The sequence below is a fragment of the Hemitrygon akajei genome, unplaced genomic scaffold (assembly GCF_048418815.1).
Source record: "Hemitrygon akajei unplaced genomic scaffold, sHemAka1.3 Scf000119, whole genome shotgun sequence".
Classification (NCBI taxonomy): Eukaryota; Metazoa; Chordata; class Chondrichthyes; order Myliobatiformes; family Dasyatidae; genus Hemitrygon; species Hemitrygon akajei.
Genome location: NW_027332005.1, coordinates 719203 through 731300, shown reverse-complemented (window position 1 = coordinate 731300; position 12098 = coordinate 719203). Strand labels below are relative to the sequence as shown.

The 12098-nt window shown below is 47.6% G+C and overlaps 1 protein-coding gene across 2 annotated transcripts in view; it reads left to right on the top strand.

The window, feature by feature from the left end:
• The first annotated feature begins 7906 nt into the window (after positions 1–7906).
• The window catches only part of LOC140723566 (NACHT, LRR and PYD domains-containing protein 3-like), a 51774-nt gene continuing 47582 nt past the window's right edge, over positions 7907–12098 (top strand). For both annotated transcript variants that reach the window (XM_073038139.1, XM_073038138.1), the window contains exon 1: positions 7907–7965. The gene's annotated coding sequence lies outside the window, so the exon portion shown is untranslated. The remainder of the gene's footprint in view (positions 7966–12098) is intronic.

Below are 12098 nucleotides of genomic sequence, written 5' to 3'. Positions count from 1 at the left end.
AAATATGTCATTCATGACTATGATTTGTTTATGAATACACATAGCACGGCTAGCAAGTTGTGATACTAAGGAGTCTTCAGGGGGTCTTGTTGATATTGCAACATGTTATCATGTATTTCAAAGAGATGTTGGTCAGTGATGGAGATAGACTGAGATACAGGAAATGGTTCTCAGCTTGGACAAGTGAAAGATGGTGCATTTTGTACAGTGAAACCGTGGTGGGCCTGGTATGCTGAATGGCGGCGCACCAAGCGTTGTGGAACAGAGCAAGCTGGGGTTACTAGGGTAACGTTCGCTGAAAGCGGACGTGCAGGTATAGAGGGTGGAAAAGAAGGCTTTATCCATGCTGGCCTTATTCAGTCAGACATTGAGTTTTGGTTTGCAGACATCGTATTGCAGTTATATAAATAGCCTGTGAGGCTACACCGAGTATTCCGTACAGTTGTGGTTACCATATTGTAGGAAAACTATTATCAAGCTGGAGAGGGTGATGAAGAGATTGATGAGGATTCTGCCTGTGCTAGAGGGCCGAGTTATAGGGAAAGGTTGGTCAAGTTGGATCTTTATTCCACGGAGCACATACAAATTTGGGTGACGTTGTAGGCATATAAAATCAAGCGGGAGAAAGAAATCGATAACCATCCCCTTTGTCTTGTTGACATTGGGAAAGAGGTTATTTGACTGGCTCCAGGTCTTAAGCTGTTTTCTCTGTATGACATATCATTATTGTTCCTGATGAGCCCCACCACACTGTGTCATCGGCGATTTTAATCTCAGTGTGGTTGTTGGGTGTTCGGCCATGCAGACTGTGTGAGTGGAGTATACAACAATGGGCTCAGCACACAGCCAAGTTCTGGATAATGGGAAGGAACAGCGGTTGTGCAACCTGACTGTCGGCGGTCTGTTAGCTAGGAAGCCCAACATCCAGTTGAGCAGCGGTGTAATTAGATGGCTGAGAAGGAATTGGTTCACCAATGTCTGTGGGACTATAGTGTTACATGCCGAACTGAAATTCAGATACAGCATTCTGACACAGGTGTCCCTGTTTTCAGAGTGTGTCAGGCCAAGGGGAATGACCGATGCTATGGGATCTGTCCTGGAGTGATTCGGTACGTAAGTTTATTGGTGAGTGCCCAGTGAGTAAGGATTGGAGTTTTTGATATGTGCCGTTATCAGCCGTCAATGCATGCCACACTGACCAGCGTCAGGTCGTTTTGTTCTGAATGTGTAGAGTTCGTTGGTACAGGGAGGATGGTGGCTGATTTGAAGCAGGTGAGAACGGCAGCCTGGAAGAGTGAAGTGTTGGCAATGGCCGTGAAGAGATCAATGCGCTGATGTGCATACACTGTATGCGAGCTCAGCCTGGATGTTTTCTGGCCCAGCACCCTTGCAGAGGCCTTATTACGTCTTCTGTTACAGACATTGACTGCTCAGCTCTCGGGGTGGGGGGGGGGGGGGGGGGGGTAGTTTTCGTGACTGGCTTGTGTTGTGCCTCGAAGCAGTGCTTAGAGCGCCAGGGAGGGAAGCGTTACTGATACAGTCAAGGCTACCTTTTCCCTCACATAGTCTGTGAAGCCCTTGATGCCCAGCTACATACACCAGGCTTCGTTTCCCAGGGTTGGGGAGTCCGATCGAAGGGATCTGAGAGGTAATCTCAATACACAGAGGTAGTGAGTACCAGGAATGAGCTGTTCAGTGTTTGCATCATTGGTTATCACGTCGGGTTCAGTATCCTTACCGTGTTTGGAAATTCCTTCTCACTGTCGTCTGTCTGTGAGCAGCTGAAATTAAAGAAACACTCAAGATGCTGGGAATTTGAAATCAAATTAGAAATTGTTCAAAACCATCCGACACAGGGTGTTAGACCGGAAAAAAAAATATCTTTCGACAGATTATCTGTTGAGTTTTTGTTTCATTTGTAGCTTGTTAGCACACTGCCTTGGAAAGATTCAAGTCTCTTGGGAAACGAGGTTGTGTGGAACTGGGAAATTGGATTGAAAACTAAAAGATGGAATTTAATACAGATAAGTGTGGGGTGTTGCATTTTGGCAGGGCAAACGAGTATATAACTTACTCATTGACTAGTAGGGGGTCTGCAATGTGGGACAAAACAAATTGACATGGGAATACAGATCCATTAAGGGAGAAGCAGAGTTAGATAGTGTCTTAAAGAGATCCCATGTTGGAAAACACCTGCTGGATTTATACAAATGTATTGTAGTATAAATAGTGTGAATGCAGTTAAGCGCTTGCCCATCTGAGGGTGAATTTAGGGCAAAAAGACAGACAGACAGACTTTATTGATCCCGAGGGAAATTGGGTTTCGTTACAGCCGCACCAACCAAGAATAGTGTAGAAATATAGCAATATAAAACCATAAATAATTATATAATAACAAGTTAATCATGCCAAGTGGAAATATGTCCAGGACCAGCCTATTGGCTCAGGGTGTCTGACACTCCGAGGGAGGAGCTGTAAAGTTTGATGGCCACAGGCAGGAATGACTTCCTATGACGTTCAGTGTTGCATCTAGGTGGAATGAGTCTCTGGCTGAATGTACTCCTGTGCCTATCCGGTACATTATGCAGTGGATAGGAGTCATTGTCCAAGATGGCAAACAACTTGGAGAGCATCCTCTTTTCAGACACCACTGTCAGAGAGTCCAGTTACACCCCTACAACATCACTGGTCTTACGAATGAGTTTGTTGATTCTGTTGGTGTCTGCTACCCTCAGCCCGCTGCTCCAGCACACAACAGCAAACGTAATAGCACTGGCCACCACAGACTCGTAGAACATCCTCAGCATCGTCCGGCAGATGTTAAAGGACCTCAGTCTCGTCAAGAAATAGAGACAGATCTGACCCTTCTTGTAGACAGCCTCAGCGTTGTTTGACCAGTCCAATTTATTTTCAATTCGTATCCCCAGGTATTTGTAATCCTCCACCATGTCCACACTGACCCTTTGGATGGAAACAGGGGTTACCGGTGCCTTAGACCTCCTCAGGTCCACCACCATCTCCTTAGTCTTTTTCACATTAAGCTGCAGGTGATTCAGCTCAGCCTCATCTCCCTTGCTGATGCATCCAACTATGGCAGAGTCATCAGAAAACTTCTGAAGATGGCAAGACTCTGTGCAGTAGTTGAAGTCCAAGGTGTAGATGGTGAAGAGAACGGGATACAGGACAGACCCCTGTGGAGCCCCAGTGCTCCTGACCACTCTGTCTGACACACAGTGTTGCAAGCGCACGTACTGTGGTCTGCCAGTCAGTTAATCAGTAATCCATGACACCAGGGAAGCATCCACCTGCATCACTTTCAGCTTCTCACATAGCAGAGCTGGGCGGATGGTGTTGAACGCACTGGAGAAGTCAAAAAACATGACCCTCACAGTGCTCGCCGGCTTGTCCAGGTGGGTGAAGACACGGTGCAACAGGTAGACAATGGCATCCTCAACACCTAGTCGGGGCTGATAGGCGAACTGGAGGTGGTCTAAGTGTGGCCCAACCATAGGCCGGAGCTGTTCTAGATCAAGTCCCTCCAGGGTCATGATGTGGGAGGTCAATGCCACCGGTCTGTAGTCATTAGAGCCACTGGGGCGCGGCGTCCTCGGTACAGGGACGAGGCAGGACTTCTTTCACAGCACAGGAACCCTCTGGAGACTCAAGCTAAGGTTGAATACATGGTGAAGTACTCTACATAGATGTGGGGGGGGCACAGGCTTTGAGCAGCCTGGGGTTGACACCATCCGAGCCTGCAGCCTTGCTTGTGTGGAGACGTTTCAGCTGTATTCTCACCTGTTCAGCTGTGAAGCCCACCGTGGTGGTTTCAAATGTAGGAGGTGTGTAGTCACGAAAGCACGGTAGGGGGCTGTGAGGAAGGGTAGGAGTGGACAGTAGAGTATGTGGTGGTTGGGAGCCGACAACAGAAGAATCATGAGGGGATGGGCAGGGGCCACTGTGTCAAATCTGTTGAAGAGCAGGTTACGTTCGTTGGCCCTGTCCACACTGCCTTCTGCTCCTCTGTTGCTAGTTTGCCGGAACCCAGTGATGGTCCTCATCCCACTCCAGACCTCTCTCATGTTGTTCTGCTGGAGTTTCCACTCAGGCTTCCTCCTATACTTGTCTTTAGACTCCTTGATCTTGGCTTTCAGGTCCCTCTGTATTGTCCTCAGCTCCTCCCTATTTCCATCTCGAAACACCCTCTTTTTAGCGTTCAGGATGTCCTTAATGTCCTTTATTACCCATGGCTTGTTATTTGAATAACAAAGGACAGTTCTTGCCGGAACATTGCAGTCCACACAGAAGTTGATGTAACCAGTGATGCACTCTGTGAGTCCATCAATGTCCTCTCCATGTGGCACACAGAGGGCCTGCCAGTCTGTCACCTCAAAACGATCCTGGAGTGCCTCATAAGCCTCCCACGACCATTTCCTCACTGACCTCGAGGCTGCAGGTTTACTCTTCACCAGATGCACGTAGCAGAGTTTGAGATGCATCAAGTTGTGTTCTGACCTTCCCAGTGGTGGAAGAGTAGAGGAACTGTACGCATCCTTAAAAAGTGAAATACTTAAGGGAATCTGAGGGGTAACTGCTTCACTCTGAGGGCGGTGCGAATGCTGAAGGAGCTCCCAGCCGTATTAGAGATGAAGGTTCAATTGTAGTATGTAAGAGATGTCTGTGTAGGTACATAGGTGAGGGTGGTCTAGAGGGCTATGGTCTGGGTGCAGGCTGATGGTACCGGACCGAACATAGCACGGAATGGACGGGCTAAGAGTCCTCTATCTGTGCTCTAAAGGCTCTATGAATCTACATTAAAACTTGAACACATAATCGACATTTGTTGCTGACTGGTTGTATCCAACAACGTGTTTTTATTTTGGACCAGCGTCTGCAATGCTGGAAATTCTGTAGAGCTGGAACCACCGTGAGATTGGCTGAATGCACCTCGACGGGGTAAATACAACCAGTGGAATTTTAGTTTCACCGTTACAAAATGGCTGAATGATCATTTCATCTTTGCCATAATAAAATTCAGAACATGTCAAGTTGAGTATTATTTCCTTTTTCAGTTATCTTTGCAAGCCACTTCCTCCGTCGCCAGGGCAACAGCTCTCTGGAGCTGCAAGGAGAGTTGAACATGTTTATCTCTCTCTGTTTACTGACTCTCAGCGGAGAGACAGGGGCGTCAGCAGCCAGTGTTGATACAAGGATGCTTTGATCATTTACTGTGCGGGACGGATGATGTCTGTGCTGGAATGAAGGAACAACTAATGATTGTAGGGATTGCATTTATGCGATTCTGTTCAGTGTGTCAAACATCGTGCAATCAGTCAGTGTTTTGTGCATCAAAAGAACAAAGAAATATCCTGTACTCAGTTTCCAGTGCTATATTTTCAATGTTATATTTAAAAAATATTGTTCTTGTTACACGACGGGGAAAGTGGCTGTTAATTGACCTGGGCTTGATGACTGTCGCCAATAAAATAATGAACAGATGTGCTCAATGTAACTGAGGAGACAAGTTGAAATGTATCAGCACCCTCTTCGTGACCCAGTGTCCATGTTTCCCGGCTGATCTCCATCCAGACAAAGGATCATCAGGCCCCAGTTCTGTCATGGGTTGGTGTGGGAGTGTAAGGTTTTGAACTGGGATTAGCTGAGACACTGCCGCATATTACCGGCAGCAAAGAGCCCTGGGAGAGCTGGTGCTTGAGATACAATCTTGGGATGGAGGCTCCGGGAATATGGGACTGTCTGTGTTTGGGCTTCGGTCTACGTCGTTTCTTTTACAGATGCGGCTGGATGTTCCTCCTTCCTCAATGAAGCAGACGTCTCCGGGGGCTGGATATTGGTAGCGTGAATCTCTCAGTGTGTGATCTGGAAAAGATGTGCGAGGCTCTCGGTGCGGGCTGTGACCCTCTGAGGTTGGATCCTGGGATACCACACATGTTTTGACCCAGATAAAATGAACCGGGGATCAAGCTGTCCGGTTTTATGAGATGTTGAGCGAGTATTCCTGTTCTGTGCTCAGATGTTTGGTTCTGAATTTCCCTTGAAAGCGAAGCAGAGAATGAGTTCCCATTCCATCCCTCACAGGGAGAGGTTGTGATTAAATACGCTGTTTAGTGTTTGCACCAGTAGAAATAGCCCGGGGTTTCAGAAATCAATTCACATTTGGAAATTCCTCTTCACTGTCACCTGTCTATCTGCCAGTGGGAGTCAAAGGGAAACTCAAGATGCTGAAGATAGAACAGAACATGGAACAGAACATCACAGGAACAGGCCCTTCGGCCACAATGGTGTGCCAAACCAGCAGAAAAGTATATCAACACCCACCCCAAAAATCTCCTACCGGCACAATGTCCATATCCTCTCAATCTTCCTCACACACATCTATCTAAACGTCTCTTAAAAGCCTCCGATGTATTTGCTTCCCCCACCATAACGGACAGCGCATTCCAGGCATCCACACCTCTCTGAGTAAAACAACTTACCCTCACATTTCCATTGCATTTACTCGCTCACACCTTCATTGCATGGCCTCTGATATTAGACATTTCTAACCAGCGAAAAGATGCTCCCTGTCTACTCTGTCAATGTCTTTCATAATCTTATAAACCTCTATAGATCTTCCCTCAGTCCCTACCGCTCCATGGAGAGCACCCCAAGATTTTCCACTAAAAACTGGATGAATCCATTCTGACGAAAGGTTAGGAAACTGAATCGCTATCTTTTTTCCTCTCTCCACAGCAATTCCTTACCTGCTGAGCATTTCTTGTGATTCCAGTTTCTCTTTATTACATTCACCCTGGAACATTTATATCCTCTGTGAATGGAACAGTGCACCTGCGCTCGTTTTGTGAGAGTTAATAGAAGAGTAAAGAAACCAGATTTTTCCCAGTACATTATCCTTGTACCAAATGTCCTGTTTTTCACGGAAATGTATCAGTACAGTTGTTGCTAACAAGGTTCACAAAATAAGCTGAGGAATCATAAGCTTTATGCGTGTGGAGCAGTGATGGCCCTGGGCCTGTGTTCAGTGCAGTTCACAGGGATAGTGTTCGGGGGGGGGGGTGTGGGTAGATAGGGCGGGAGTGATTATTTACACCAACTGAATAGCAACAAGTCTGGATGCAGTGAGAATGGACAGGGTGTCTTGATTAGACGGAGAGTCTGGGATCTGAGAGTGCTGCCTCAGAAATAAAGAAGCTTCACTTAAAAACTGAGCTGAGAGAAATTTCTTCAGCCAAAGGTTGGGGGAATGTGAAGTTTGATGTCACAGAGTGTGGTGGAGGCTATCGTTGGGTATATTCACATTTTGGGTTGCTAAATAGTTTGAGTGTTATAGCAGGGAAGCGAGAATGTGTTGAAAATAAAATCTTCCATGAATGATTGAGCAACAGACTAGAATGACCGAGTCATCCAATTCTACTCCGATGTATTATGACTTGTATCTTATACTATGACTGAGCGATGACTTCATTGTATCCCATCACAAACAAGAGAAAATCGTCAGACGCTGGAAATCCAAGCAACACACACAAAATGCTGGAAGAACTCAGCAGGCCAGACAGCGTCTATGGAAGAGAGCAGCGTCGACATACAGATGCTGCCTAGCCTGATGAGTTCCTCCAGCATTTCGTGTGTGTTCTTTTGCATCCCATGTCAGGCTTTGAAAAGTGTGAGTGACAGTTACAGATTTCTTCACTCGGATCATGATATATGCGTTCAATATTTAAATTTCAGTTTAATGCTTTGTTCTCATTTGTATTAGTAACATACTCTATTCTCTCTGGTTAAAGTTAGACCTGCGGTGAGAGGTTTATTGGAAGAAAAGCCAACGACTGTAAGTAAACCACAACTGAAGATGAGGGAACAGCAACAATTGAACCAGTCCGAGGACTGAGAGCATCAATTGGAGAGAAACCTTCATTGATTCCATTGATTCAGTCAGGAGGAAGTTTGGTGAGTCTCATTTACTCAAACAGTGGTCTTTTAGACATTACAGTTCTGTACCAAGGAAGGTAGAAAATAGTTGGAGCGGAACTGTATAAATGTGGAAGTGCCAGTTATGCCAGTTGCAATCACTCCAGATCTGCTAATTGCTGTCAGCATCAGCTCTGTGAAGCCACGCACATTCCTCATATTGTTTGCTCAATTCAAACATCACTTCTGATGTTTCCTTGCTTGTCTGTGTTATGTCATAATAATTTCAAAACGCGGTGAGAATTTCCTCCCTTTATAAGACGCCGCAACTGCTTCCTGCTGTAGTGATTGCAGAAATGTGGAATTACCATGAACGACAGCAACATGTCATTGACCCCTCTGTCTATTGCAAGCTGCAATGATATACTTGCCCTGGAGTATATCGTCGTGCAAGCCTCTGCTAAGAGCAAACCCTCTTGAAGCCAAATGTCCCAGCACCACATTTCATTCAGTCCTGACTAGCAAATGCCAACCAATAATGTACATTTACGTAGCCTGGCGTCATCAAGTATCTTTCTACCAATAAATTGTCAGACCTGTGAATCTGTGATCAAGCAGAAACAGGTTTCGCAATGTTCCTGTTTGACCCTGTACCAAAGGCATGGGTTATACCTGTACTTGAGATGAACGGATGTTTTTGCAGCCAGGACTGCTGGAGCTGCCGGAATCGGTTTAAACTCAGTCATTTCGGGATGGGAAGCAGCGTGTTGGATCAGATGATGAAAGAGATGATATTCAGTTAGATACAATGCTCAGAGGGACGGTGGGAGGTTTGGCTGTGGACAGGGCATCATGTAGTGAAAAGCAGCAACAGATCCGCCCCCAACCCCGTCACTCCCTCTCTCACCCTCCTGTTTTTCTTGCCGGTGTTAATCGCGGGAGTCAGCAACTCTTTGTACTCACGGGCCAGTGAAATTAAAGCCTTTGATTCCATTCAAAGCCTAGTTTCTTTATAAAGAGTGGGGTTGAATTGTTTTCGAAATGAACATCGGGAAATGCGTAAAAAAAATTTAAATCAGATCAGCAGCAATTTCGGAGGGCTGAGTGGTCCACTTATGCATTCGGTGTGTAGTTTAGAAAAGTTCTAACAGTTTAATTAGTATAAGCCAATATAACAGCCGGATATTAATGTTATTGTGGAACTGAAAAGAAAATCTACATTGATTAACTACATACATCGAGATTTGTGTGTTAATGCTGTACCCCAGCGGGTTGCGGATCGACCATGACTCACTCGGTGAAATGGCCAGCACGGTACGGGACCGAGGGACGCGCTTACTGACTCTACAGTCTCCCCATCTACCGCGCGAACGAGCTCACCGCCCCGCCCACTGCCCACGTGCATCCTCTCGCGGAGCTTCGTCACCCTCGCGCTCCCGGGCTGACGTTGAGACGATTTGAGCATGCTGTGCGTGCCCGGTATCTGTCGCGGTGACGTGAATTTCACTTATCCCTCATTGGTGACAGCAAATAACCATTTAGCATATCAACCAATGGGGATGTGGGCTTCGTCATTTAGGAGTTCCCTCCGTAGATCCCGCCACGTGTTTCCTAACCCGACTCCCGGAAAAGATCCAACAAGCCCGTTTCTTTAATGTCACTCTTCCTCAACAAGGAGTTGGCGGAGCTGTAAGGTTGACGGATTGAAGTGGGAAAACGGGGGTTTATCTCCTCTGAAGTAAGGAGGACGAATAAGGCTTCAAGTCAAGTCACTTTTATTGTTATTTCGACCATAACTGCTGGTACAGTACATAGTAAAAATGAGACAACGTTTTTCAGGACCATGGTGTTACATGACACAGTACAAAAACTAAACTGAAATACGTAAAAACAACGCAGTGAAAGCTGCACTAGACTACAGACCTACACAGGGCTGTGTGAAGTGCACAAAAACAGTGCAGGCATCACAATAAATAATAAACAGGCTAAATAGGGCAAGGTGTCAGTCCAGGCCCTGTGTATTGAGGAGTCTAATAGCTTGGGAGAAGAAACTGTTGCATAGTCTGGTCGTGAGAGCCCGAATGCTTCGGAACCTTTTCCCAGACGGCAGGAGGGAGATGAGATTGTATGACGGGTGCATGGGGTCCTTCATAATGCTGTTTCCTTTGCGGATACAGCGTGTAGTGTAAATGTCCGTGATGGCAGGAAGAGAGACCCCGATGATCTTCTCAGCTGACCTCACTATCCGCTGCATGATCTTGCGATCCCAGATGGTGCAATTATCCGAACCTGGCAGTGATGCAGCTGCTCAGGATGCTCTCAATGCAACCCCTGTAGAATGTGATGAGGATTGGGGGTGGGAGATGGACTTTCCTCTGCCTTCGCAGAAAGTAGCGACGCTGTTGGGCATTCTTTGCTATGGAGCTGGTGTTGAGGGACCAGGTGAGATTCTCCGTCAGGTGAACACCAAAAAAGTTGGTGCTCATAACGATCTCTACCGAGGAGCCGTCGATGTTCAGTGGGGAGTGGTCGCTCCGTGCCCTCCTGAAGTCAACAACCATCTCTTTTGTTTTGTTCACATTCAGAGACAGGTTGTTGGCTCTGCACCAGTCCGTTAGCCGCTGCACCTACTCTCTGTATGCTGACTCGTCGTTCTTGCTGATGAAACCTACCACGATCGTGTTATCGGCGAACTTGATGATGTTGTTCGAGCTATCTGTTGCAGCACAGTCGTGGGTCAGCAGAGTGAACAGCAGTGGACTGAGCACGCAGCCCTGGGGAGCCCCTGTGCTCAGTGTGATGGTTTTGGAGATGCTGTTCCCGATCCGGACTGACTGAGGCCTCCCATTCAGGAAGTCTAGGATCCAGTTGCAGAGGGAGGTGTTCAGGCCCAGTAGGCTCAGCTTTCCAATCAGTTTCTGAGGGATGATTGTGTTGAGTGCTGAACTTAAGTCTATGAACAGCATTCGAACGTATGTGTCTTTTTTGTCCAGGTGGGTTAGGGCCAGGTGGATGGTGGTGGCAACAGCAGGCCCAGTGAGGGGGCAGCAGGGTCTTGATATGCCTCATGACGAGCCTCTCGAAACACTTCATGATGATGGATATGAGTGCAACGGGACGGTAGTCATTTAGGCAGGAAACTGAAGACTTCTTCGGCATGGGGACGATGTTGGCGGCCTTGAAGCACGTTGGAACGGTGGCGCTGCTCAGGGAGATGTTGAAGATGTCAGTGAGAACATCTGCTAGCTGGTCTGCACATCCTCTGAGCACTCTACCAGGGATGTCGTCTGGTCCAGCAGCCTTCCGTGGGTTGACCCTGCAAAGGGATCTTCTCACATCTGCCACGGTGGGACACAGCACCTGGTCGTTTGTAGGAGGGGTGGACTTACTCGCCGCCTCGTCATTTTCCTCCTCAAACTGGGCGTAGAAGTTATTCAGCGCAGCTGGGAGGGAGGCATCGCCTGCACAGTCAGGTGATGTTGTCTTGTAATTGGTGATGTCCTGGATGCCCTTCCACATGCGCCGCATGCCGCCGCTGTCATGGAAGTGGCTTTGGATTCGCTGGGCGTGTGCACGCTTTGCCCCTCTGATGGCTTGGGACAGTTTGGCCCTTGCTGTTGTTAGGGCTGCATTGTCGCCTGATCTGAAGGCGGAGTCGCGGGACCTCAGCAGCGCACTCACCTCCGCGGTCATCCATGGCTTCTGGTTGGCACGTATAGTGATGGTCTTGGGCAGTGACATCATCAATGCACTTGCTGATGTAGCTGGTCACTGATGCTGTGTACTCCTCTAAGTTGATAGAGTCGCCATCGGTTGCAGCCTCCCTGAACATGTGCCAGTCAGTGTGCTCAAAGCAGTCTTGAAGAGCAGAGATGGCTCCTGCTGGCCAGGTTTTCACCTGCTTCTGAACTGGTCTGGAGCGCCTGACGAGCGGTCTGTATGCTGGGATTAGCATAACAGAGATGTGGTCTGAGTATCCGAGGAGGGGGTGGGTCTCTGCCCGGTACGCGTCGGGGATGTTTGTGTAAACCCGGTCCAACACGTTCTCCCCGCTTGTTGCAAAGTCCACATACTGATGGAATTTGGGGTGCACTGACTTAAGGTTCGCGTGGTTGAAATCACGGGCGACAATAAACAGACCATCAGGGTGTGCGTTCTGCAGATCGCTAATA